This window comes from Ovis canadensis, chromosome 2, assembly GCF_042477335.2.
Source record: "Ovis canadensis isolate MfBH-ARS-UI-01 breed Bighorn chromosome 2, ARS-UI_OviCan_v2, whole genome shotgun sequence".
Taxonomy (NCBI): domain Eukaryota; kingdom Metazoa; phylum Chordata; class Mammalia; order Artiodactyla; family Bovidae; genus Ovis; species Ovis canadensis.
The window spans coordinates 182,855,105-182,882,013 of NC_091246.1; the positions used below are offsets into that span (position 1 = coordinate 182,855,105).

At 41.9% G+C, this 26,909-nt stretch overlaps 1 protein-coding gene across 6 annotated transcripts in view; it reads left to right on the top strand.

Moving 5' to 3' along the window:
* The window catches only part of NCKAP5 (NCK associated protein 5), a 1,138,328-nt gene that overhangs the window by 288,741 nt on the left and 822,678 nt on the right, over positions 1-26,909 (top strand). The window lies entirely within an intron of this gene.

Consider the following 26,909-nt stretch of genomic DNA (forward strand, 5'->3'; position numbering starts at 1 on the left):
CTCAGGCTGTGGTTTGCAATTCAAATATCCCAACGCTTTATGTGGCAGTCTCTTAGGCTCCCAATGGTGGGGTTCTTTGAATGTTCACATATAAATGGGGAGCTTTGTTCTCTGCAGCATGAAATTGAAGTCAGTTTTGGTAGAAAAGAGATTATGTGGATATATGTGGGGGCTGTGCTGGGTGTAAACTCAAACTTTGAAAAACATCCTAAAGTGAGTAACTTTTGAGCTTTCCTGATCACAGATGAAAGGCCGCAGTTTAATATTGCCCAGGCTCTGTAAATCTGTATAGATTGTTATTTTAAATTAATTAATTTATTTTTGGCTGAGTTGGGTTTTTGTTGCGGCTTGGGCTTTCTCTAGCTGTGGCGAGTGGGGGCTGTACTGTAGTTGCAGTGCCCGGGCTTCTCATTGCAGTGGCTTCTCTTGTTGCATGGGCCCTTGGGCACACAGGCTTCAGTAGCTGTGACACATGGGCTCAGTAGTTGTGACTCCTGGGCTCTAGAGCACAGGCTTAACAACTGTGGTGCATGTGCTGGTAGGCTGCAGTCCATGGGGTCTTGAAGAGTCGGACACAACTGAGCGACTTCATTTTCAATTTTCACTTTCATGCATTGGATAAGGAAATGGCAACCCACTCCAGTGTTGTTGCCTGGAGAATCCCAGGGATGGGGGAGCCTGGTGAGCTAGCATCTATGGGGTTGCACAGAGTTGGACACAACTGAAACAACTTAGCAGCAGCAGTATGGGCTTAGTTGCTTCGCAGGATGTGGGATCTTGCTGGATCAGGGATGGAACCCTTATCTCCTGCCTTGGCAGGTGGATTCTTCACCACTTAGTCACCAGGGAAGCCCCTGTCTATCTTATTTAAAAGAGTCATCATTTGTTCATTAAGTGTCAGAATTTTTGTATCTTTGCTTTGGAATAGTCATGAAGAGATTAGAAGGGTATTTGGCAGATCCCTGTTTACCTGTGGCCAAGCCGTGTTGTCCCAGATTAATTCCTTTGATCAGGGAAGAATGTTACTCTGTTATGCGAACTCTTTTTTCCCTGATCTTGAAAATAGGTTCCAGGTAATCTTCTTTACTCTCTAGGTTTATCTGCTATTTGAAAGACCTGAGGAGTCACCCATATTTGTAACACTAAGGGACCAATAGACTTCAGTCAGTTTTCCCTGTTGAGACATCTGTGTTCAAATATTCAGTCTTAGAAATAGGTGGAGAGAACAGATGTTGTTTAAAAGTACAAACATGCAATGAGAGACAAACATGTCCTAGAGATCTAATGTGCACTCAAGTGAATATAGGAAAGAATATTGTACTATAATCATGAAACTTGCTAAGAGGATTAGATTTTAATGTTTACAACCACCAAAAATAAATAGTAACTATGTGCTGTGATAAAAGTGCTAACAACACTACAGTGGTAATTGTTATAAATATATCAAATTAACATGTTGTAACCCAACTAAGGTCTGTCTAGTCAAGGCTATGGTTTTTCCTGTGGTAATATATGGATGTAAGAGTTGGACTGTGAAGAAGGCTGAGCGCCAAAGAATTGATGCTTTTGAACTGTGGTGTTGGAGAAGACTCTTGAGAGTCCCTTGGACTGCAAAGAGATCCAACCAGTCCATTCTGAAGGAGATCAACCCTGGGATTTTTTTGGAAGAAATGATGCTGAAGCTGAAACTCCAATACTTTGGGCACCACATGCGAAGTGTTGACTCATTGGAAAAGACTTTGATACTGGGAGGGATTGGCGGCAGGAGAAGAAGGGGACTACAGAGGATGAGATGGCTGGATGGCATCACTGACTCGATGGACGTGAGTCTGAGTGAACTCCGGGAGTTGGTGATGGACAGGAAGGCCTGGCGTGCTGCGATTCATGGGGTCGCAAAGAGTAGGACACGACTGAGCGACTGAAGTGAACTGAACTGAACCTTAGTATACACATATTATATGCAAAATGAAATTTAATGAAAACAGAGAAATAGCTGATAATCCAACTCATCAAGAAAAAATGAGAAATGACTGCCCTCTCTCAATACCTTGCCCGTGGTACTTATGTATGCAATCCTGCTATTCTGTAGACTGATAGAGCCCCCTGTGTTGAGTTTCAGCTCCTTGAGGATAGAGGCGATGCATTTATCCTTCTGTGTTTTTCTGGATCTAGCTTGGTCCATTAAGGATGTGATTCTGAGTGTCTCCATCTTTGGAAAATTCTCAGGTCCCATTCATGTCATCTCTCTGCAGCCACCTGTAATAGGAGATTCCCTACCCTGTGTGGTCCAGCACCCTAACACATAACACACTGTCTTGACTGCCCAAGGATGAGATCTTAAATTCTGTATCTCCATTGAAAATTCAGTAGGTGCTCAATGCATGCTGAAAGAACTGAAAGAAATGAATGCATGGAAGGCACTCGATAAAAGTTCAGTTCAATAGAGTTCAGTTGCTCAGTCGAGTCCGACTCTTTGCAACCCCATCAACCACAGCATGCCAGGCCTCCTTGTCCATCACCAACTCCTGCAGTTTACCCAAATTCATGTCCATTGAGTCAGTGATGCCATCTGATTATCTCATCCTCAGTTGTCCCCTTCTCCTCCTGCCCTCAATCTTTCCCAGCATCAGAGTCTTTTCCAATGAGTAAGCTTTTCGCTGACTCATTTGGCCAAAGTATTGGAGTTTCAGCTTCAACATCAGTCCTTCCAATGAACACCCAGGACTGATCTCTTTTAGGATGGACTGGTTGAATCTCCTTGCAGTCCAAGGGACTCTCAAGAGTCTTCTCCAACGCCACAGTTCAAAAGCATCAATTCTATAGTGCTCAGCTTTCTTTACAGTCCAACTCTCACATCCATACATGACCACAGGAAAAAACCATAGCCTTGACTAGACGGGCCTTTGTTGGCAAAGTAATGTCCCATATACTCTATATCTAGTTTCCTCTGTTATTAGCATCTTACATAAGGATGCTATGTTGGTCACAATTAATGATACATTATTATTATTTTCCATGAAGTGATGGGACCATGATCTAAGATGCCATGATCTTAGTTTTCTGAATGTTGAGCTTTAAGCTGACTTTTTCACTTTCCCATTTCACTTTCATCAAGAGGCTCTTTAGTTCTTCTTCATTTCTGCCATAAGGGTGGTGTCATCTGCATATCTGCGGTTATTGATATTTTTCCCGGCAATCTTGATTCTAGCAATCTTGATTCTTCCAGCCCAGCATTTCTCAGGATGTACTCTGCATATAAGTTAAATAAGCAGGGTGACAATATATAGCCTTGACGTACTCCTTTTCCTATTTGGAACCAGTCTGTTGTTCCATGTCCAGTTCTAACTGTTGCTTCCTGACCTGCACACAGGTTTCTCAAGAGGCAGGTCAGGTGGTCTGGTATTCCCATCTCTTTCAGAATTTTCCACAGTTTATTGTGATCCACACAGTCAAAGGCTTTGACATAGTCAATAAAGCAGAAGTAGATATTTTTCTGGAACTCTTGCTTTTTCAACGAGCCAGCTGATGTTGGCAATTTAATCTCTGGTTCCTCTGCCTTTTCTAAAACCAGCTTGAACATCTGGAAGTTCATGTTTCACATATTGCTGAAGCCTGGCTTGGAGAATTTTGAGCATTACTTTACTAGCATGTGAGATGAGTGCAATTGTGCAGTAGTTTGAGCATTCTTTGGCATTGCCTTTCTTTGGGATTGGAATGAAAACTGACCTTTTCCAGTCCTGTGGCCACTGCTGAGTTTTCCAAATTTGCTGGCATATTGAGTGAAGCACTTTTACAGCATCATCTTTCAGGATTTGAAATAGCTCAACTGGAATTCTATCACCACTAGCTTTGTTGTAGTGATGCTTCCTAAGGCCCACTTGACTTCACATTCCAGGATGTTTGGCTCTAGGAGAGTGATCACACCATCGTGATTATCTTGGTCATGAAGATCTTTTTTGTACAGTTCTTCCATGTATTCTTGCCACCTCTTCTTAAAATCTTCTGTTTCTGTTGGGTCTATACCATTTCTGTCCTTTATTGAGCTCATCTTTGCATGAAATATTCCCTTGGTATCTCTGATTTTCGTGAAGAGATCTCTAGTCTTTCTCATTCTATTGTTTTCCTCTATTTCTTTGTATTTATTGCTGAGGAAGGCTTTCTTATCTCTCCTTGCTCTTCTTTGGAATTCTGCATTCAGATGCTTATATCTTTCCTTTTCTCCTTTGCCTTTCACTTCTCTTCTTTTCACAGCTATTTGTAAGGCCTCCTCAGACAACGATTTTGCTTTTTTGCATTTCTTTTTCTTGGGGATGGTTTTAATCCCTGTCTCTGTACAATGTCACAAACCTCCGTCCATAGTTCATCAGGCACTCTGTCTATCAGATCTAACCCCTTAAACCTATATCTCACTTCCACTGTATAATCATAAGGAATTTTATTTAAGTCATACCTGAATGGTCTCATGGTTTTCCCGACTTTATTCAATTTAAGTCTGAATTTGGCAGTAAGGAGTTCATGATCTGAGCCACAGTCAGCTCCCAGTCTTGTTTTTGCTGTCTATATAGAGCTTCTCCATCTTTGGCTGCAAAGAATATAATCAATCTGATTTTGGTGTTGACCATCTGGTGATGTCCATGTGTAGAGTCTTCTCTTGTGTTGTTGGAAGAGGGTGCTTGCTATAACCAGTGTGTTCTCTTGGCCTAACTCTGCTTTTTCCCTGCTTCATTCTGTACTCCAAGGCCAAATTTACCTGATACTCCAGGTTTTTCTTGACTTCTTCCTTTTGCACTCCAATCCCCTATAATGAAAAGGACATCTTTTTTGGATGTTAGTTCTAAAAGTCTTGTAGGTCTTCATAGAACCGTTCAACTTCAGCTTCTTCAGCATTACTGTTTGGGGCATAGACTTGGATTACAGTGATATTGAATGGTTTGCCTTGGAAACGAACAGAGATCATTCTGTCATTTTTGAGATTGCATCCAAGTACTGCATTTTGGACTCTCTTGTTGACTGTAATGACTACTCCGTTTCTTCTAAGGGATTCCTACCCACAGTAGTAGATATAATGTTAGTTGAGTCGAATTGAATAGAGCAGGCACACCCTCTAGCTATCGCTGGAGTGGGATTTAGTGCAGGTGATGTAATGTAACTTGACAGGGTAGTTAAATATTGACAAGCAGGAGGAAATATACTGGTCCTGTTAGAAAGAGGAAAGAAAGATCTGGCTGTCAGATCAGGGAACTGAGGCTCTAAGGGGCCAAACTGAGAAGCTGCAGTGATCCTGATGACCCAGTGAGGTCACTCCCTGGTGAAGACTTCTGCTTCAGTAGAGGTAAGGACTGGAGCCCAGCTGGGACACAATGGCTTGTGATGTGAGTCAGTGCAGTTTCTGAGCCTGTGGCTTGGAGATGATTGGGATCTCTGCTGGCTGCCCCTTCGTATACAGCTCAGGCTGACTCTCATTTAATGCAAGGTGTGTGAGTTCTATTTGAGTCTGTCCTCCCCTCACTGCACCTTACTGCCCTCTCCCAGGTGATTTATGCTTTAACATTACCTCCTGAAGTGTGTGGGTTGGATATAGGTGCATGTGTTCTGAATGTTTACTTGAGGAGCTTGTCCACATGAATTCACATGCAGGTGTTCTTTGATGGTGACAATGAGAGACACGCATGCAATAGAATGAGGATGTCGTAAACATGTTCAGTGCTGTCTAGATGTTGTTTTATGTATTCAGGGGTAAGGTGAGAGGTACATTAGGCAGTGCTTTTAGCTCTAATATTCAATGAGGAAGAAAGCTGAGGTAAGTTCAAGGAGAACATTGGGTAAGTGAGAAAATGTCAACAGACAGCAGATAGAGAAGTGGTTTAGGCAGGTCTAGCTCTGCATTTAGAAAAGGACACATTACCTTGAGAGAAAAAAGGCTCCCTTTGGCTTTAGAAAGACTGGCATATTGCAGGTTAGCTTTTAAGAAAAGCTGCTTTCCTGTTCATAATTAAGTAGTCAACTTGCAGCAGTAAGAAACAGCCAAGGGAAATCGTTTTTATTTAGTTTCATGTCTTTGAGAGGAGGAAATGCTGCATGACTGATGTGGGTTCACATATCAGCTTAGCGAGTAACTAGTTACGGAGGCCTAATCTCTGAGAGCCTTTATTTGCTCATCTATGAAATGGTCAAAATGAAATCAATTGGCAGGTTGCTGTGAGGCTTGAATAAAATCATTCACACTTACACTCACACACACACACACACACACTCACACACACACACACACACACTCACACACTCACACACACAGCACACACAGGCTGAGTCTGCCTGGCCCATAGCAGATCCTTTCAAAATATTAGTTCCCCTTTCCCAATCACAAAAGGCTTATCGGTTTTTAACTTTCTTTAAATAAGAGCTTTACTGAGCTGTAATTCACATACCATAACATCCACCCATTTGTAGCATCCTATTCAATGATTTTAGTATATTCACAGACTTGCGCAACCATCACCACAGTCAGTTTGGGGACATTTTTATCTCCTCCAAAAAGAAACCTCATCCCCACTAGTAGTCATTCCCGCTTCCCCCCAGAGTCGCCAGTGGTGGGCAACATTAATCTACTTGCTTTCTCTATAGATTTTACCTATTCTAGACACTTCATATAAATGAAAGTATACAATGTTATACTTTGGAATGGCCTCTTTCACTCACCATACCATTTTCAAGGTTCATTCCTGTTGTAGTATGTATCAGTACTTCATTTTTTTTAAATTAGCAAATAATAATGTTTTATTGTATAGATGTAAAATATTGTAAGTATCCACTCATCAGTTGACTCAAATTTAGATTGTTTCTACCATGGGGTTATTATGAATAATACTGCTATGAAATTCATTGTGTGGACATATGGGTTTAGCTTATCTTTTTAATATAGATATAAAACTAGATTCTCCCCCTGCCCCATCTTTCTGAGAAGTTACATGGGAGCACAGTAGAAAAGACTAGGGGAGGCTACATCTTACCCAGTGGAAATTGAGAAAAATGGCAAAATGGTCATCATTCTCCTTCAGAATATTGTGATACAAGTAGGACTTTCTCAATGTTTAAAGTCTTAGGTACATGCGGATATAATAAACAGGCCTCCTGTACTAGCTTATGTGAATGCACATGCCTTGTGTTCCCTAAATACATGATCACCATAGGATCAAGACTGTGCCATGTAAACTTCCCTGGTGGTAGAGTCGATGAAAATTCACCTGCCAGTACAGGGGACATAGGTTCGATCCCTGATCTGGGAGGATTCCCCATGCCTTGGAACAACTAAGCCCATATTCCGCAGCAACTGAGACTGAGCTCTAGAGTCCTCGAGCTGCAACTACTGAACCTGCGTGCTGCAACTTCTGAAGCCCCTGAGCCTAGAGCCCATGCTCAGCAACTGGAAAAGTCACTGCAGTGAGAGGAAGCCCGTGCACCACAGTGGAGAATAGCCCCTCACTCTTCTCCACTAGGGAAAGTCTGCAAAGAGCAACAGTGACCCGGTGCAGCCAAAAATCAATCAACCAATCAATCAATCAAGAAAGAAAAGTGTTTAAAAAAAGTGTGTCATCCATCCATGCATATAGACATTAAGTTTCTTGTTTGTTAGTTCTTTGCAAAAATTATCATGATTACTATTTAGGAAAATTAAAAAAACATATGGAACAGAAGGGATTGCAAAATCAAATGTTCCATGGCCCATGAAAGTAAGATGAATGAATGAAATCAATAGTTAAGATAAGCAACTGTACAAGTATGATGATTCATTCTGAATCTCCTGTGACCTCATGTCATGGTGACATTAGGGAGTGGGGTGACTATGGCAAACTACAGAGTACATGTCACATCTAAACGGGACAGAAAACATGAAACTCCGGCTGATTGTGCTCGGATAGGTATATGAGCTCACCTGACAATGCCTTCTAAATTTTCAAGGCAATTAATTTTGAATTTTAAAAATTGACTTTGTGGGCCAAATAAAATATAACTATGAATCCTGTTTACCTCACTGAAGATCAATTTGTGGCCTTTCAAACAGCAAATCATATGACTTAGTGACCACAACATTTTCCCTGTGGGGCTAATTGGGGTAATTCCAGTGTGTCCTCCTCCTAATTGTATTATTTTTAGTTTGTCTCTATTTCTCTAACCTTCTATTTCCTGTTCGGAAAATAAGGATATTTGATGAAATATACTTGGTTGGTCTTTTTGCCTCTATCATTCGAGAGCTGCATAAAGACTGCCCAGTCCAGACTTCTGATTCTGACAGCAGTAGCACAGACCACATAATGAACAGAAGCGATGTTCCAGCCCATGACAAACCTAAAAAGGCAAGGGTGCATTCCACTTCTTGGGAAAAACTTAGATCTGCTTGGGACAAAGTCTCTCATCTTTTGGCTGAAAAGGTACTTTAATTTCCCTTTATTTTCAAAGGCTCTTTTCTCCTTAGCTAGAATTCTGGATGGACAAGTTTTATTTTCTTACCTGGTAACTGAATATGTCTTCAGCTTGAATTTGCTCTAGGGGTAAAAATTTCCATCACTTTATGACTATGCTAAAACTCTTCTCATTCCAGTATTCTTGCCTGGAAAATCCCATGGACAGAGGAGCCTGGCAGGCTACAGTCCATGGCATGGCAAGGAGTCAAACATGACTGAGCGAATAACACACATACAGAAAACACTTATATTTATTTGTCAATTTTGTATTTATTTAAAACATACCTATAACAAGTACCAAGGTCAGTAGAGTTCCCTAGTTATGATATTTGAGAATTTCATGGTGGAGTGTTTCCATTTGAAATGTCCAAACACTGTGGAGACTGCAGCCCTGGTTACAACACCTTATGTGTTTGCTTTGCACTGGTCTAGGCCTCCTGGTTGTGCCCAATGTTGGGCTGCAGATCTGGGAAAGACAAGAAGGAAACAGCAGCTTGGACACCAGCATCACTTTGATCTTGAGTTCCCTGTCCTGCTGACCGTTCTTTGTTCTCACACAGAGGCTAGGTAGGAGGAGCTCATTAGAATAATACTAAGGAAGCCAGGTATTTTACTATTTGGGAGTAGCCGCAAGGTCTGAACAGTCTAATTACTACATACTTGGGTTCACTGTGCTTTTCAGTCCTTTTATAAAATGTCTCTCCAAGCAGTCCTCCAAGGGACAACACAGCAATCATCCCCATGTGACAGTTAAGGAAATTGAGCTTCAGTGCTTGTTTGAAGTCTGAGAGTTGATTAACAGCAGAGTTGACATCAGGATGCCCGTCAGCCAAGGTCTTGATCTGTCACTTGGCCACAAAAACAAGTCCCATCTCAGCTAAGTAAGTTATTAAAACAAGGTTTAGGGAATCCTGCATGGCAACATCAAATGCTATTATTTTTTAAATTTTTTAATTGGAATATAGTTGCTTTACAATGCTATTAGTATGTTTGTTGGTGTTCATTGTTCAGTTGCTAAGTCATGTCCAACTCTGTGACCCCATGGACTTCAGCATGCTAAGCTTCCCTGTCTTACACTGTCTCCCAGAGTTTGCTCAAACTTATGTCCATTGAGTCAGCAATGCCATCTAGCCATCTCACTCTCTATCACCTGCTTCTCCTCCCACCCTCAATCTTTCCCAGTATCAGGGTCTTTTCCAATGAGTTGACTCTTCACATCAGGTGGCCAAAGTATTGGAGCTTCAACTTCAGCCTCAGTCCTTCCAACGAATATTCAGTGTTGATTTTTTTTAGGACTGGCTGGTTTGATCTCCTTACTGTCCAATTAATTCTCAAGAGTCTTCTCCAGCATCGTAGTTCAAAAGAATCAATTCTTCAGTGCTCAGCCTTCTTTATAGTATCTACTGTACAGCAAAATGAATCAGCCATACATATAAATATATCCTCTCCCTTTTGGACTTTCTTCCCACTCAAAGAGACGTCAGTCATAGGGGCAGTGGTGAAGGGCCAAATTCTGTTTTGCACATGGCTAACTGAAGGGGACTCAAAGGACCCCTATCTTCTCCCTGCATCCAGACAAGTTTGCTTTTAAAACTCTCAACTGAGACAATCTGAATTTTAAAACACAAAATGTATTCCTGTCACCAATGTTAGTATTTAGCAGCCCTTACTATTGGACATTGCAAACAAGAATTTCCCAATCCCAGTCCACATTCATTTTCTCCTTCTGCTTTTCTTCTCACACAGAATGTTGAACAGTTGGCCATGTCAACAACATAATAGCCCCAATACCATCCTGGTCTCAAGACCCCCTCCAGTTCCAGCTTTTCTTCTCCCCGGCAAAATACTACCCAGGCCCTGGACCCTTTGCTTGGAGGTCCTCCTCTGCCATCCCTTGATCTCCATTGTGGTTCTCCTCTGAATCTCCTGTTGGAGGCCAGCAAGACAATAGCTCCATCTCATAAAAAGTGCACCGAGGCCTCTCAAATGAGAGCCTGAGGCTCCCATCACCACCCTGAATATTAGCATATTTCCCACATCCACATCAGGGGAGCCCTCTGCCAGGCAGGACACCTGCCATCATTCAGGCAGTTGGCCGACTTGTTGACAGCATTACTTCCCATGATCATAAAATCAACCTGGGAAAGTGAGGCGCAGGTTGATTGCATGCTGTGACGTCTGAAGGTTCACCTTATGGGACAGAAGGGCCTGCCTTCAGGGGGAGAGGCAATCAGAGGTTAATGGGAAGTCACCATTTGGGGTTGTCACAAATCATGAAATGCTGAGAGAGCTGACCCCTCTGGATCCTCCAGGGCTGTTGGGAGCAAAGTGCCAACTGTCAGGACCAATAATTGGAAAAAATCAAATGAGTCAGATGGAAGATAATGTTGTTTTTAATAGAAATAAACAAACAAAAGTTTTCTTTTTATTCTAAAAAAATAGAATGGGGCAAAAAAGAAAGATATTCCCCTTATTCACATAAAAGTGCAAGAGAAAAGTGTTTCTCATTTGAAGGAACATTTTGAAAGCAGGGTATCTGGCAATGCTTTTATTGAAACTTGGGTTTCTCATTCTCTTTCTAAGCATGCAAAACCAAATGTTTGGCAGGGAGAGGAGTTTTGTAAAATAGAAAGATGCTGCCCTTGGAGGCCTCTTTTTTCTTAAGCTTGAGAAGTTGCATGTTGCTTCAGAACTGGCATTTTCTCCAGGATGGTCCAGGAAATGAGATGTTTCTCACACAAAGCTTAGAATGATGAACCTGGGCTGAGTTGAAATCCTACTGAGAGATAAAAATAGGAAAACAGGCTGTAAAAATCCTGTAGGATGTAGTTATTCCAATATGATACCAAACAAACTTTTTCAGATGATGCTGGAGGAAATCACTTTCATTGTCAAGTTGGTCATAAGCCCCTTTCCCTGCAAATCCACACATGTAATAAGGAGATAGGGAACCCACCCAATCTTTCAGATGTAGTTGGGCATTCTCAAGAAGCCTGTGCTTTCTGTTTGCTGTGACCCTTTTCATCAAGAAGATGGCTTCTTAACTGAAACAAATATGTAATTCAACACTTTACTAAAATTGATGCACACTCAAATTTTCTATTCTTTTTTTTTCCAATAAAATGCTACAAGAGTGAAGGGGATCAAAAGAAAAAGAATCTGGCTTCTCTTCTGAGGATCCCCCATTCTCAGAAATTCTGAGGCTTTTTGAAAATGTGAAAAAGTTGTTCCAGAATATGTTTTTTAATTTTTTTCCCCTTTATAGTCTGATAGGTGATTTCTAAAAAATAATTCTAAAGGGATTTTTTATTGAGCCTATGTAGGAAATTTCCCATATCTTGGATTTGGAAAACAAAATATATGTGTTTGCTAGGAAAGAATAACTAGAGAACTTTCTGCTCATTTCAGTCTGTGAAAGAAGGGACCTCATCTGTCTTGTTCCCCATGAGACCCAGAATCCCACATGGCACTGGTTACAGAGGAGGATGTTCTCTAGATATCTGTTTAATCATGATAACATGCCATATCATGAAGAGGGCAGGGAGGCCTGAGGTTTATCAGGGACAAACAGAAACCTGAGATCTCTTAGTAGCAGAGAGATCTGGCACTAAATGATAACAGGAATATTTTATTCAATGGGACTGTTGATTTGACTCCTCAAAATCAAACCAAGCTGCTCTCAATCCACCATTCATAATGATGTTTTACTTTTGCTCCAATAAACTCATCTCTGGGAAGCAAAACCATATTTGATTGCTATCTTTACCTCTATCTATAACTATAAATCTATTCAGAATAAGTACATCATTTCAATAAAGGAGTTAATCATTTTTTCAAAAGAGAGCCTTTGTATACAGAGAGGGGATCCATGATTGCAAAAAATATTTGAGTAAGAAATACAAGTACCATTTGGAAGTGAAGCTCTAGATTGGGGGTTGGAGTTTAGCTTAATTAGGGAAGCTGCAAATTATTTGCCTGATTTGTTGCCCGATGGTCAGTGGAACCCCTGGTGACCGAACACACTTGTTCAAAGTAAGAGCCAAAGCCCCTTTGACCTTTCGGTGCATTGTCTGCAGGATGGATGGTCAGCTGGCTCCATAAGTGAGCTGGGCCAGCAGCTGCACCGCCAGCTGGCCGTCACACACGTGCAGCAGCGCACGTGGAGGGGCCTCATGGCCTCACCAGATGCCTTATAGCAGGGTCCAGCTGATGCTACATGCAGTGCACCACCAATTTTACGTTACAAATAAAATGTCTTGGTTTACACGTCATTGACATTACTTTCAATTCAGCAGAACCAGCATCTCATGCTTGTAATCTGGTTTCCCAAATACATGAGCTGTGGTCCAATCTATAGCTGCTGGTGACAGCCAGATCACAGGCTCCAAGCATTTTGAAAGGAATTCCAGATATGTACTCTCTTTGGCAGTGACATACTGCAAATGGTAACAATAACTGCCTTCTACCAGTGTGAATTGAGGCAGCATCTGTGGGGACTAGAGGGTTGAATTAACCTGTGTAGCCAAACTGAATAAATCTGAGGACGTAATGAACAGAAGCAGCTTGGTCTGTGTATTTACCAATTTGGAAAATGGCTAAGCGGAAAGGGAACATATTGTGGGTCAAAGATCAGCACCAAGGAGGATGAGAGAATCCTATCAGTGAATCCTTGACCTAACAGGCCACATGAGGGACCATTAGCCAGGACCTCCATCTGCCCCTGAATTTTAAGTGCAATCTATTTATTTTAAATTTTTTATTTTATATTGAAGTATAGCTGATTTCCAATGTTGTGTTAGTTTCAGGTGTATAGCAAAGTGATTCAGTTTTACATATACATATATTCATGCTTATTCAGGTTCTTTTCTCATATAGGTTATTATAGAATACTGAGTAGAGTTCCCTGTGCTATATAGTAGTAGGTCCTTGATGATTATTTTATACATAGTAGTGTGTATATGTTTTAAATGCAATTTAACTCTCTTGATAAGCTAACTTATATGTGAAAAAATATGTAAAAAAATCATACTTTCTCTTCACTATATGGTTTGTATGCTATAATATTCCAACTCTAATAGACTTATTATGGGGAAAATCTGATTTTCTTGGCTAAAATTATGAGAAAACATCACTATTAGAATGGCATAACTAGGAAAAATTATGTCTGAGCATGACATGAATAGTGAAGAGATGCTAATAGAGGAGATGGACCATACATTGAGTAGGCCAAGGATCATACAAAATATCTTTTAATAAACATAAAGATGGAGTTAAAGATGTGAGTCAATTTCATGCCTTTTTGGTGTAGCAAGGAATGAATGACCTCAATTCATCCTTCCTGTCTTTACCCCATTGGTGTTTTTGCCCTTTGCTGCTTAGTGATAATGGGAACATTGCATTGCCTTTAGGGTAAATGATTCCACTTGAACAATTTACCATGTGGAAACCAAAGAGAACAGGTTTTTAATGTGGAAAATATTTAATCTCAGAAAACTAAAAGGCAGACTCCATTTGGAATGGTACTCTGTCTTTGAATCCTAGTGTGTACGTATATGAGAGCTCCAATTAAATCATGTGTCTATGTATTTTCAACTTTGATTAATTAGGCCTTACCTGATTCTTATTTCATTGATAATTTCAGAGAACTTGTGACTTTAGGAACTCCCTATATTTTATATGACTCCTGAGTTGTGACAGAGTTATAATAGCATGACATTTAGTATATCATTGATTTTTCTTGGAACCCATCCTAAGTGGTTCAGTGACTATAGAAGAATACAATAAGGGTACCTTTTATGTTCACAACCCCAGGGGGACAGAGATAGTGAGGTGTCCTTGTATTCTCATTTATGATGCCGTGTTTAACCTGAGACAGACTGTGCAAACTCAGATGACTTCTTGGACAACCTAGCTTTCATCTCCATAATTCTTTATAGAAGGATGGGATGAAGCTAGTGTCTGTGGGGACCAGACAAATAACATACATAAGTGTGGCAGCCTGGGTAGTGAATGTGGCCAAGTGAAGATTTTAAGGCCTATCTTTGAGAATTAGGCCTCCAGTTGTTATGATGTGATACCGTGCTACTGTGGGAATGAGGTATAAGGGTGCTATTGTCAAATCTTCCAGTTTTTCAAGAACAGCTGGAAAATAAAATGTTCATATGAAATCTTCTGATTTATAAAGGTTAACTCATTTTCTTGAGTTAAAGTTTAAAACATATTTTTTGCTTTGAATAATTATAAATTTTCAAGCAGTGGCAAGAAATAATACAGAGAAATCCCATACATCTTTCTCCTTATTTCCCCTGGTGTTAACATCTTGCATACTACAGAATATCACAATCAGGAAATTGACATTAATATAATACACTGACCTTATTGGCTCATTCTTTTCCAACTCAGTACATATCCACCAAATTATAGCTGTGGGGCAGAGTTAGCCTGCTTTACTATTTCTACTTGTAACGAGTGTCTCTTACAATCTTGCTAGAATCAGAGAACCAGCCCATGGCTCTGGGTCCTCATTGCTGAAGATAGAGAAGCCTTTTTAGAACCTGGCTAGAAGATGGACCCCTCCTATCTTTCCCTTTCTGAATGCCTTTCCGTTCTTCTGGTCTGATCCCATTTGCATCTTGCCTAATAGTGAGAGCCCAGCAACGATCATGCTCTGACACCCACCCCTTCTGTCCCCACTGTGTAGCTCCATATCTGGCCTTGCTTTCCACTGAAGCTTGGTCAGCTCCGCATGCGTCCTACAGGTGAGCCTGTCCCTGCAGGCTCTGGCCTTGGACATGCCCTCTGGGCTCACAGGCATCTCAGACTTGCTTTCTTCACATTCCTTCCTAATTTCTCCTGCTCTCTCCTTCCCCTCTGAAGGCAAATACTTGAACGTGGTGGATATCCAAAGTATTTATTTGTTTATACTGGAATTTTGAAATCTCAAATATTTATTTAAAAGAAGTGAGCTGTAATTTGGAGATTACAGTTATGGAGTTGTTTTGCTTTTATACCATCTGTCATAAAAAATCAGTTTTCTACTGTAAATGGCTTTAAGACCCCCATGATATCAAAAAGAAAATGCCAATAAAGTCTTAGAGTATTGAGGGTGGTAATATACTTCTAGATTTCCTTCTGCTATAAGGGAAAAGTCTTCCTTGAATGTTTGTTGGCTGATCTCATAGACTTCAGTGCTTTTTCCAACCTCAGTGTGGGAATGGTTCCTATGCTACAGTGTTGTCATTCCAGGTTATCATGACAGAGGTAATAGCAGACATTCTTGGAATAAAAAACACTTTAATCAGCGACCTGAGATTTCTGAGTACCAACCAAGGTCAGAATAATGGGTTCAGAATTGGAAAGAATGTGGCAAAGAGGAAAAGAGGGGGCAGAGCCTAAGTGACCAGCACATGGTGACCACGATGACCCATGATGGGTTGAGGTCTAGAGCCAGCTGCTTTCTTCCCAATATTGTGTGTAAACAGAAGCCATGAAGCTTAGTTAGAAGCTTCTTCTCAGATGACAGTGAACCATCCTCACCCAGCAGAGCTAGTGATTCAGAAGTTGTGTCTCTCATGGAGAAGAAGCAGAGGAAGAGGAGGATAGAGATAGTGGATTCAATAAACCCAAAGTTGAATTTTCCTGGAGTTAACTACTTCATTTCTTGGATTCCATCCTTTTGAGCTAATGAACTTGTGTCTTCCTTACCAAGCAAGAGAAAATGGTTATAGAAGGAGAAATGAGCTACATTGTCCCTGGGTCCCCCCTCCATCTTTTCCAGCCTGACCAGAGTGCACACAGATATTCACCCAATTCTGTTTTGGACTAACGCCACACTCTCCAAGCCCTTCCATGTTGATTTGGAAATCAAAGTCTCCATGGGTCCTAGCCAACACTGCCTGCCCCTCTACTGACCCCTGTGGAAACAGTGTCTCCATCCTTGAGCACACTCACTAGTCACCCCTTCCTGATGCTGCTCCTTGTGTTGCCCTACACATCTCCCACCAAGTCCTGTGAGACCCACAGTCCCCTTTCTAGATGTTAAATTCTCCAACGAATATCTAGCAGCTCTGCTTTTTGGCATTTAAGCCAAAAATACTCTAAGGTTTACCAATGCCTTCTCCATCACCCCCAGGTATTTCTCCTCCCTTCACCCAGACACATGACTCTCCAGCAGAGAGGACCCAGCAAAGACTGGTCCTGGTCTTCCTTCTATTACTGTAGGTGTAGCTACAAGTGAAAAAGACATTAGAATTCAGTTTTCACATTTGAAAATATAAATATGTGGTAGGGATCGTTACTGTTTCTGTTTTGTAAATGAAGATGCTAAGGCTAAAAGAAGTGTAGGAAACATCCCCAATATCACACAGCTACTAAGCGGTGTGGCAGGTCTGCATCCAGAGGGGACAACTGCACGTTGATGGTTCTTCAAGTATCCATCACAGCCTGAAGAAAAGGAGAAAAATGGACTTCCCTGGGCTTCAGAATAAGTAATTTAAATCACTGGGGGTCCTTCTAATAACTGTCAATGCCTGGGATTCTGATTTAGTCTAAGGTAGATTTGAGTATCAATTGTGTTTAAAAGCATCCAAGGTGATTTTAATGCTAAGCTGTGATTGCAGTTCACTTCTCTACATCAGCAATTCTTCAGTGAAACATCTGTCAGAATTGTGTGGAGTGCTTGGTAACATACTCTCATTGGACTCCACTCCTAGAATTTCTGGATTCTCTTCGTCTGGGGTGGGCCTGAGAATTTGCATTTCTAACAAGTTCCTTGTGATACTGCTGCTGCACATCATAATCGAGGACCACAATTTCACACACACCTAAATGGAAGACTGGGATGGGGCTACATCTTAGCCTTTATTGCATATGTGCTAGGTACTAGGCAGAATGATTATATGTTATATGACTTGGCCAACAAATGACACAATCTTCCCACAAACCTTTTGATTTAGGTTGGATTAGTCCTATTAAATGGTTAAATCTGTGCTTCTCAAACTGGGATCTCTGGGGATATAGCAGAAATTATGAAAACCACACAATGGATAACATGTAACTTCTTGGACCATGAATTTCATTGGCATCAGATGAACTCTTTGCTGAACAGGCTTGAACTATTTGAGAGGGAAATGTCCCTATTACCTGTACATTGATTATCTTAACTTTGATGTATATTCTAGGCCAGTAGTAGAGAGTCAAGTCATGGCTGTAAATTTTCCCCATTCTACTTCATCCTTGATGTGAAAAGACAAATGGAGATTGAAATGAGGCTTGGGAATTATTACTATCACCCTGTACACATAGTCACATCTCAGAGAACCTTGAGCCCTTGCTTTACTGCATCTGTGATTGACTTTTGTAATGGAGAGGATGAAGTTTCCCTCATTGCAATGTGTCAAGTACCATTTTTATTAGTCATTAGTTCAGTTATAAGGACATTTCTTAAATAAGCTCTTATCTCATTGAAGTTGTTATGTTTAAGGGTGTTTTGGGTCATTTTGATAAAAAGTCTATTTTTTGTATGGTCTACAGTTTGATCTTCCATAGCAAAGTCTGAGTAAATGCACTTATTATATAGTCATACAAGTCATACAATAAGTCATATACAGGTTTCCCCATTGAACACACATTTTTCATCCTTTCTGAGTCAAGGGCTCTTTCAGAAATCTGATGAACAATATAGATTCAGCACAGAACAGTACACACACACACACACACACACGTATATACATTCATACATAGCCTTGCTTTCTGGAACACTTACAGACCACTGAAACCCATCCATGAATCCTAGCCACAGGCCCCAGAACTCCTGCCCAAGTTTGAAAGCTTCTCTATGGCAGGGTTTGTGACTTGTCTGTAATGGAGTTTCTGGCGTCTAGTGCAATGGCTGGCTGTAAGGGCACTCAGTCAATGTCCAAGAATGAATGATTTCTACTGGAGTGATGAAGTAGGAAATGAGCTTGAGCACTTGTGGATATTGTGTCATAGGTGTTGTGTTTGTAGCAGTGTGTCAGGACTTTACAGGTGTGATGGGATACTCCGGACCTCTATTGGCTGCCCAGCAGGGCTTACAGGGAACATTCCGTCTGAATCCAGTGTGAGTACCATGTCAGTGTCCTCTGCTCTCACACCAAGGCTTTGCTATCTGACTTCCTGCCTGGTATTTCCTCTGCTGGATTTAGGGCCATGAACCCTTGCAATTCTTGTTTAAATAATCAGAACGGCCTTCTAATGTTGCTTCTTCTTTTTTTTTTTTTCCTTTTTTAATTTTTTTTTTTTTTTGCTGAAGTCCTGGCTGGAGGTGTGAGTCCCCAAGCTGATGTTTCCACAGGAAACCTGTTACAGGCAGGAAAGACTCTCACCCTAGGTATGGCAGCCTGGGTATTTCTGGAGGGTGAAGCAGAGGCAATAATTTCTGTGTCATGGTGTCTGCAATTTACTTCAAAATACTTTGGACTAGTGTGATTTTATGTATGTGCTAACTAGTTTAATTTTCAAATTAGGTTACAGATTTCTAATTGCAAATCCCCATTCCAGGGCTGGACAATACACTCCAGGCCCAGCTTCTACAAGCATTTCAGCCAGCCACCTGAGGTTTTGTGAATGTCAGTCATTGCTTTTATTTGTGAAATTAGTAAATTAGCTTGATAAATGTTAGGAGTGGTCTTATTAGTGAAGTTCAAGGTGTTACATATTTGATATATATTAATTAGTTTTAGATATATGGGGTTCACTGGTGGCTCAGACAGTAAAGAATCTGCCTGCAGTGCAGGAGACCCGGGTTCGATCCTTGGCTCAGGAAGGTCCCCTGGGGAAAGGAATGAATACGCACTCCAGTGTTCTTGCATGGAGAATTCCATGGGCAGAGGAGCCTGATGGGGTCCTCTGGGACCTCCTCCACAGAGGAGTCCATGGGGTCACAAAGAGTCAAACACAACTGAGAGACTAACAATTTTTTTCACACAGTTTTAGATACATAGATAGAGAATAGATAGATTCACCTTTGAGGCATAAAACAGGGATGAAAGCCTGACAACTGAGTCTTGACTTCTAGAAGTCCTTTTGCCCAGGCCTCGTTACAAAGAGTAATAGTTTCTTGCTGCCTATTACAAGGCATGCTGCCTCTGGAATGTTTGATGTTAGCTTCTAGAAAACATTTCATGATGGGGTGAGATGAGCATCAAACGACAGAGATCTGGCACTTTCTTGAACTTGCACAATAGGTTCTAAGGACCATTTTTATGCCTGCTGGCTAAGCCATATTTATTTAATCATTGTTTACATTTGTGGAAGAACATCTGATCTGAGATTTGCTTCCGTTATAACTTAGCAGCAAGGTCAGGCTTCTTCGGGAAATGTCATTATCTACCAGAAAGAACCTCAGTGTTTTCTGTGATCTAATTGGCTGAGAACAGTTCACAGCACTTCAGCTCTATGGTGGATTTGCTTTTTGGAGAGATTCCACTTATTAAATCATGTGTGGTAACAACCCGGGAAAAAACACATTGGCTACAGTAACCAACATCCATTTCTCATTCATGGCTCTTTGGGTTAGCTGTGGAGCTGCTGGGTCCTTGCCTGGCTTGGCTGTGCTTGGGCAGCCAGATGAGTTGGGTCTGCTCCTCCTATCTTATCCCAAAGCCCAGACTCAAGGAGCAGCCCCACTTCCCACTCAGGAGTGTGTTTTCCTCACAGGGGAGGCAGGAACACAGAGGGGAAGGCAGAGAGGCTCTGCTTAAAACTGGCACAGGGTGACTTCTGCCCATGCCTCACTGGTCAAAGCCCATTCCTTGGCAAATCTCAAAATCAGTGGTGATAGGAGGTGTTTTTTAATTCTCCCTGAACAGGAATGGTAGAAAAAGGAGAATTACGAACAGGTAATACAATTTGTCACCATCCAAGTTAAATGATACAGCTTTCAATGTCCCCTTAATCACTCAGCAGGCGGTCCATTCCAATCAGTTCCTTAAATATTACCAAGTTAGTGTTAATTGCCATACACTTGTAGTATGGAAATGAGCCAGAAATATGAAAGGCATAGACCTTGGCCTTGAGGAGCTTTAAGTCTTAGAGAGGAGAGATTTTGTCTGTCTCACAGAGCCTATGGATTTACTATGGAACAGCATTCTGGCAGAATTTAAAAAATACAGATGTGTGATCAGGCCACCCAAGATGACTGTTCTCTTGCTGTTTGACAAGGTCCTGCTTCACCTACACCCTGCTGATATGACTGACCTTCCCTCTTCATCATAGAGCCTAATCAGTAAATGCCCAGGTACTTCCCTTCGGCCGCAACTAGGGATTGTTTTCATCTCTAGATCATAACGACTCCTCTATGATAGTTTATTAAAGGGGAAAATTCCTCCTATAACTGGTAACACCGCCCCTCTCCTACTGCCTACCACCACAGTGAAGCCTGCCACCATATCCTGTCCACCTTCTGCTGTACACAGTGGGGTGTCACTCCAGGACCTCACTTCGGACATGTAAGGTCCTCCATCCATTAAACCACTGATCTCTCTGTTGTTGCCTCTGGGTTTTTTCCTTCAGTTTGGCAGGTGGGCAGGTACAGGGCTTGCGGGCCTACAAGGTGCAGCCTAATAACACACTACACACGAAAAGAACACAAAATGTGTGCCAGCCCAAAAAACATTGTTAGAGTAGTAGTCATAGGTCTAGCATCCCATTTTAGCACCAGCTGTCCATTCTAAAGCAGATCAGTCCCTGGTGTTCTCTGGAAGGACTGATGCTAAAGCTGAAACTCCAATACTTTGGCCACCTCATGCAAAGAGTTGACTCATTGGAAAAGACCCTGATGCTGGGAGGGATTGGGGGCAGGAGGAGAGGGGGACAACAGAGGATGAAATGGCTGGATGGCATCACCGACTCGATGGACATGCGTTTGAGTGAATTCTGGGAACTGATGATGGACAGGGAGGCCTGGTGTGCTGCAACTCATGGGGTCGCAAAGAGTTGGACATGACTGAGTAACTGAACTGAACTGAACTGTGCTCCACACCATTAGGAGACCAAGGGCTCTAGGATCTCCTCTTTGTAGTAAACTGCAATCAGATCTTCTTCCCCAACTCAGCAGCAGGAAAAAGAAAGGAAAATATGCTAAGAGGCCAGACCCTGGTCCTAGCTCCCCACTGGGATGTGCAGCTCTAGCAAACTGCTTGAGTTTTCAGGGCTCTCAGATTTCTAGGGCTTCCCAGGTGGCTCAGTGGTAAAGAATCTGCCTGCTAATGCAGGAGATGCAAGAGACATGGGTTCGGTACCTGAGTCAGGAAGATCCCGTAGAGTAGGAAATGGCAACCCACTCCAGTATTCTTGTCTGGAAAATTCCATGGATAGAGGAACCTGGTGGGCTACAGTCCATGGGGCCACAAAAAGCTGGACACAACTGAGGGACTGAGCACCTCAGATTTCTCATTTACAAAGTAGGGCCTGAAGTCTAGCTCGTGAAGTCTACAATCCTGAAAAGTGAGGTGTGATCTGCCTGCGGTTTCCTTCGGTCTCTGTCCCCTCCCGTCAGGGCACCCAAGGATTGTGAGGCTGTTTCCTCCTGTCCTATTGCTGGTTAACCTCGATCCTCTCTATTCCTCTATTATTTCTTCCCTCCCCAAACACCAACTGTAGATGAAGTTTATTTGTATATATTGTTGAAAAACACAATTCAAACGAGTAAATTTATAGCCTATTAGCTTTCTTCAATGATTCGTGAATCAGGCAGTATTCCATCTAGCAGATAGAAAGGAGCTCTGAGGAACTGTACAAAATGGAAGGCTTTATAGGCAGAAGGGGGAGGAACAGGAAGTTATTAGCAAAGAGTAGATTGTTTGTCACATTCCATGAGCAGACAACAGGGGTCTATCAGGCAGATAGGTACCTCACTGGTGCTGGTCAGGTAATTCCAGATTGACTGGTTTCAGATTCTATCCTGGGAGAGCCCGAAAAGTGTAATTAAGTTAGATGTTAAGCCTTGGTTTGCTGATATGCATTTATCACAAGTGACCGCATTTTGGGTCAACTGGGTCTTTTTAAAACGTCTGTAAACTTGTTATTTATAGTCCAACACTAGATGTTCTTCTCTTCACTCTTAGAAGAATTGAAAATTAAGAAATTGTTGCATTTTAGTTGTGATATTTCTGTGTTTTATATGCTCAGGGATGACATATATTTGTTATCTTTGCTTGGGATAGTCACAGCATGATGTAGATTCCAAAGGAGTCCACTTGGGAACTTGAGGGACACTTGTTTGCATCCCTGTCTTCTTCTAAAAAACACCAGACTCAGCTTGTTAAGTGGATGGCCCAGTCACCGCTCCCTGTGAAGGGGCACAGCAAACATGATTTGCTATCTCCCAGCATCTTCACTGCCCCCATACCCCAACTAGTCCCAGGTCCCCAGTCCCACTGCATGTTAGCTTTCCTCCCAGACTTGCTCAATTGTTTTGACTGCTGTGGTAAATGGATTATTCTTAAATGGGAGCCTGGGCAAATCTGGTTTGGACTGGAAACCACTAAAGGTTTTAAAAGAAGCCAACAGGAGTGACTAGGATTAGTTTGGTTTCTCTGTTTTCATGGTGTACTGACAAGCCCTAAAAGAAAACAACATAGTTATCCTGAGAGCAAACACTTGTGTTTCTAAGAAAACTTGAAAATCAACATTGATCAGCCCCTGAACAATAGACTCTCCTTACTTGCAAGTTAAGACGAAATTCTTGGAGCCCTTATTTCATCTTTCATACTTGGCAGATAAACATTCCTTGTCTCAGGACTCTGACTCCTGTACTTTTCAGATGCTATTGTATGAGTTCAGTTCTTTGGCAAAACAGATATGCCTAGAGAGTCAAGTATGAGCTTGGGGCACAGAGACGCCCTATTTCCCATTTGAGAGACTTCCCTGGTGGCTCACACAGTAAAGGGTCTGTCTACAATGCGGGAGACCCGGGTTTGATCCCTGGGTCAGGAAGATCCGCTGGAGAAGGATATGGCAATCCACTCCAGTACTATTGCCTGGAGAATCCTGTGGACAGAGGAGCCTGGTAGGCTACAGTCCATGGGGTCGCAAAGAGTCAGACACAACTGAGCGACTTCACTCACTTGTTCTCTGTGCTCTTCCTGTTGGATCTGAGACGTAGGAAGGCTCAAAAGGGCTGCCAGAATTGTTGGATTCATGTTAAAAACACTACTAAAGGCTGCTGCCCTCCCTGCCCCCAACCCCCAGTAGGAGAGAGAAGTTTGGATTTGCCATCATGAAAATCCCCTGGAGGGCAGAGCCAGGTGGAACTTGATATGGACTTTGATTTTTTTCTGGGAGGTTAAGGAACTCCATGGTGGCCTGAATCATGTTTGTCGAGTACAACAACTCCCTATGACACCACCCTTATGGCAGAAAGTGAAGAGGAGCTAAAAAGCCTCTTGATGAAAGTGAAAGAGGAGAGCGAAAAAGTTGGCTTAAAGCTCAACATTCAGAAAACGAAGATCATAGCATCTGGTCCCATCACTTCATGGGAAATAGATGGGGAAACAGTGGAAACAGTGTCAGACTTTATTTTTGGGGGCTGCAAAATCACTGCAGATGGTGACTACAGCCATGATATTAAAAGACGCTTACTCCTTGGGAGAAAAGTTATGACCCACCTAGATAGCATATTCAAGAGCAGAGACATGACATTGCCGATTAAGGTCCGTCTAGTCAAGGCTATGGTTTTTCCAATAGTCATGTATGGATGTGAGAGTTGGACTGTGAAGAAGGCTGAGCACCGAAGAACTGATGCTTTTGAACTGTGGTGTTGGAGAAGACTCTTGGGAGTCCCATGGACTGCAAAGAGATCCAACCAGTCCATTCTGAAGGAGATCAGCCCTGGGATTTCTTTGGAAGGAATGATGCTAAAGCTGAAACTCCAGTACTTTGGCCACCTCATGTGAAGAGTTGACTCATTGGAAAAGACTGTGATGCTGGGAGGGATTGGGGGCAGGAGGAGAAGGGGATGACAGAGGATGAGATGGCTGGATGGCATCACTGACTCGATGGACGTGAATCTGAGTGAACTCCGGGAGTTGGTGATGGACAGGGAGGCCTGGCATGCTGTGATTCATGGGGTCGCAAAGAGTCGGACATAACTGAGTGACTGAACTGAACTGAACTTCTCTTGTCTGTGAGTTTACTCATCAGAAAGCTGTATCTGCATTCCCACCACAAAGAGCATCCCAACTTGATTAATTAATAATTAAACTCAACTGGTTTTCAGTTTCTGTCTCTCCTGCCTTCCTCCTCCTCTCTCTTCCTTCCTTCCCTCTTTATTAAGGGTTTTCTTGGGACTTCCCTAGCGGTCCAGTGGTTAAGATGCTGGTACTTCCATTACAGGGGGAATGGGTTCAATCCCTGGTCTGGGGACTAAGAGCCAAAAAAAAAAAAAGAAAAAGTAAAATAATCTTTCTTTCTTCGTTCCTTCCTTCTTTCTTTCTGTTTTCTAAACTAATTGGGGTCATACCAAGAGAGCATGAGGCAGGCCCAACCTCAAGCAACACTGTGAAACAGAGGTTTGATTCTGAAGGCCTCACACCTCCCTTCCTTTCTTCCTTGTTATGTTTTGCATTTCTCCTCACCTCCAGGAGTCCATTGCCTTCATGCTGAATCTAGTTCTCCAAAGCGGCCCTTTCCTTCTGCATACCTTTTTTCACATTTTGCCTTTCTCCAAAATCACTACCCAAAGCTCATCAAAATGCTTCTCTTAGCTTAGTTAACAAATCAGCTTAGTTAAGTGAAAGGAAATTGTCTTCATCTGAGAGATAAGAGAATAACAAATCTATATCAGTACTCAGGTGAAATTGCCCAAAATCCCCTCTTCTCTCAACAATTTAGTACTGTTTCTAATTTGAGAGGTTGCTGTTGACTTATTGATGACATGTATGATTAAATAAAATCCCAACATAATAGGAAAAGATTATAGGCTGGAACTTCATCGAGGGTGCTTTTTAAAAGTAGTATATCTTCAAGTTGGGGATTTTTTAGACCTGTAAAGTAGTCCCCTAAAATTTGGATACTGTCAAAGATGGGCTATGTATTCTGTTTTGCTGAAAAAGTACATCTTATGAAAACAGTTGTCACTAATGAATACATTAATTTGACAAATATCTATTGAATACTTAGTATATTGAGTTCTAGTGTATAACTGGGGATACAGTGGTAAAGAAAGGAGACAAGCTATAAATTTTGGAGGTTATACTTCTAATATTGTTGCTGTCTAAAAGGAGAGACAGCAACAATATAAGAACATCTTATAGAGGTGGTTCCTAGGAAGAAAATTAACCAAGGCATGAGATCAGGTGGGACCAAGTGGGAACTGGTTATTTGTATAGGGAGGTCAGTTAAGACCTGTCCTGTAAGGAAGACAATAAAGATAATAATATAATAAGGAGCCAGGCCTCCCAAGATCTGGGGGAGGCACAATCCAGGTAAAGAGAACAGCAAGTGCAAAGGCCCAGAGATAGGGGTGAGCTTGGGCTGACTTAGAAATGTGGAGATCAGTGGTTGTTGTTGTTCAGTTGCTAAGTCATGTCTGAATTTTTGCGACCTTGGAGTGAAACAAACAAAAGTATTGAAAGGAGATGAGGTTAGGAATGTAGGAGGTATCAAGTTGTATCTGACCTTAGAGTTCATGTAGAGCATTTGAATCTGACCTAACTGAAGTGGGAAGCTGGGGACTGGGGGTGATCCCTCAAGTGATCTCATTCACAAAATCTAACTGATCATTTACATGCTGGTGGAGAATTGACAGACGAGGAACAAATTGAAAGACCTGTAGTCTGGGAGTAAAAAATGTTAGCTGAAAAGAGGAAGACATACCAGCGTTTAATAAAAGACAGCCATCTGCAAGAGAGAACAAGTGGCAAATGTCCCCTGATATAACACAAACAGAAGAGCAGTGTTTCTGCTTTTAAAGGAGCACTATAGGAAAGTTTTGCTTCATAATGTTGCTTTGCATGTTACTGTGCTTTATGTTGCTCACTTTGGGGCTGTATTTCAACAGTTCAATAGGATAGGGAAGCCAAATGACCACAGTCTTTCCAGTCATGGTCACAGTGTAGTTTTGTTACTGAACCAGCCTTGGACCCAGCTGTCCATGTGCAGTGGAGCAATCTGCTGACATAGCTGGGTTGTGGTGATACAGGGTGCCAAGCAAGGAGTCCAGTTAGCTAGTGTTCAAAAGACCTGAACTCCCTGAAGGCTTTCAGGGAAAAGGTTATAAAGACAAGGCGAGGGAGGGGATTTATAGGGTGTGTGGTCAACTCATAGAAATTCTTCTGGTTGGTTGGCAGTGGATAATTGGGAGTCAGCACCATCAAACTTCTGGTTACAACCAGTTTGGGGTCTCCAAGCTTGTGGGCAGCATAAGGTTAACTTCTTCCACCTGGTAGGGGTTTTAGTATATGCAAA